The sequence below is a fragment of the Papilio xuthus genome, unplaced genomic scaffold (genome assembly GCF_000836235.2).
Source record: "Papilio xuthus unplaced genomic scaffold, Pxut_1.1 DF826933.1, whole genome shotgun sequence".
Classification (NCBI taxonomy): Eukaryota; Metazoa; Arthropoda; class Insecta; order Lepidoptera; family Papilionidae; genus Papilio; species Papilio xuthus.
The window spans coordinates 4,171,646-4,173,887 of NW_013531716.1; the positions used below are offsets into that span (position 1 = coordinate 4,171,646).

The 2,242-nt window shown below is 32.2% G+C and overlaps 1 long non-coding RNA gene across 1 annotated transcript in view; it reads right to left on the reverse strand.

The window, feature by feature from the left end:
- LOC106122007 (uncharacterized) overlaps positions 1-1,998 on the reverse strand; it is a 7,963-nt gene extending 5,965 nt beyond the window's left edge. Inside the window, exon 1 of the long non-coding RNA XR_001228075.1 lies at positions 1,657-1,998. This is a non-coding gene — a long non-coding RNA (uncharacterized LOC106122007). The remainder of the gene's footprint in view (positions 1-1,656) is intronic.
- Between the last annotated feature and the right edge of the window lie 244 nt (positions 1,999-2,242).

Genomic DNA, 2,242 nt, shown 5'->3' on the forward strand with positions numbered 1-2,242 from the left:
GTCTGGAAGAACACAAAGGCTATTAATCAATTTGAACCACAACATTAAACATTGCCTTTAGTTAATTGAACGACAGTGTTAATTCATACACGTAGGTATCGGGAGTAGCCAGCTTGACCTATGCGCTAGGTTTTTGGGTCAAGGCTGAGCTACTACCTTGCTTTGTCTTTGTCAGTAATATCATAGAATTGTTACTTTTTTCATAGCTTTGACCGATTAAAATAAGTTAAAGAAGGCTTGTGCATACCCGAAAATGATCTATTCTGGCATATATATCTGTAGTATAAAAATGAATCAAAATGTCAAAATGTGTTGGTAAGCGCATAACTCAACAATGCCTATACCAATTTGGCCAATTCTTTTTTTTAAATGTTCGTTGAAGTTCAAAGATGGTTTTACGGCGAGAAAAAATTGAATAATTGCCGGGAACTAATTATTATTTTTTTCATTTCACGTGGATGGAGTCGCGGGCGACAGCTAGTTACTAATAATTTTACTGTTATGAGATAGGAAAGTTTAGATGGATGGATAAATGTTTGTTAGAGGGTATCTTCAGAACCGCTCAACGGATCTCGATCAAATTTGACACAGATGTAGAACAGAGTCGTAAGCAAAAGCTAGTATAAAATACTTTTAGTAGAATCATAGATAATCATAAATCCATTACATGAAAGTACAAGTATATAAGTTGAATAAAACACAATTTTTATTCTTAACACCAATACCTATTACAAAGTTATAAATCGAAAGCGACAGCTTTGGAATAGTTTCAGTGTGTAGCTTTAAGAGCAAAGTTTCCATGTGAGTTTTAAAAGTACAACGAATTTTGTTGCAAAGTTATGTCAAAACAAAAGACTTTATTCGGCCAAAATCGATATCCGACTCATTTTTGCTTATCTGCGGTAAAATTTTTAGTCCAAATGGTTCAAAAACCGGTCACAAAAGATCAGAAAAACAGTTTAAAAACATGCTCTTTTTTTAGACGGCGATCATATAATTTTTGTACTCCGTTACGTATAAAAAAAGGAAAATCATTTTCGGATCGATTTTAAGGATACAGTATTGATATTGACATAAACCGATAGATTGACTGCGCTGCAAATACGAATTGAAATTTTCCTATCCTATCTTCTGTAGGTTACCTCAATGTGACATTTACCTTTTTCAAAGACTTTTCATTTGTAGAAGTTTTTTGTACTTATAAGTACATAGCTTTGTAAGTTTATTTATTGGCCGCCGAGAAGTTTTAAACTTTTTATTGCAATAATGAAAGTGTGTTTTAAACGATGCTAACTATTTCAAAGCTAATAAACAGCGTGTGACGTTGTGGTTACACTTACAAATAGAGATCGAATAAAACTTCCTAATGCATACGATTGTCTGCGGTCATCATTCTATTGTTTGTTATTTTTCTATATTACCGCAAACACAAAAATAAAAACTGTTATTTTTTATACTTGAATTCATTTTATATTGTACTGTTTTATACAGTGACAGTACAGTCAAAGTTAAATGCCGGTTGAGAAGCTTTACGTTAGAACTTTTGTTCACAAGCATATAAGCTGTTTAAAGTCAGTACGGTAATGGTCATAACGTCATAAATTGTAAAACAAAGATCTAAATAACAGTAAATATTATAAAATAAAGATGACTTACCAAGTCGTTGTCCCGTTTGCTGCAAGCAATTGTTTTAGCAATTATTATTTAAGTTAGTAACGTCGTTATTGTCATACTGCAAATGAATTTACTAAAACGTGTTGGTATGCCTATCCTAATATTATGGTAGGCGACTCCGATCGACCGCCCGCACAAATCAATGCGCACGTCAGTGCCGAGAGTTTTCAAATTACCCACTTATCGAGGTCAACTAAAAAATTATTAAATTTACCCTTCTACCTTTACCTATCTATTACTAATTAGGTTGCAAATAACCTAAAAATATAAAACGGTGTGCGAAACATAAATATGCAACTAAATTTAAGATAGAGTTTGACAACTGACGACTATAAGTTACCGAATGAATTTTGTATGATGATTAATTTTGTGCTAAAAAGACAGTTGTCATAGTGTTGCACCCTACGCGCAATGTAAGAACAACTATGAACTATCGAGATTCGGTTTAGTAAAAAATATTAATTGAAGAAATAAATACTATAACTTACAGCTAAATATCTGTAATACGAAATAAGATAAATAAGTCTCCGGCAATGAATTAAAAAACATTAAAAATTCTTTTTGTTCC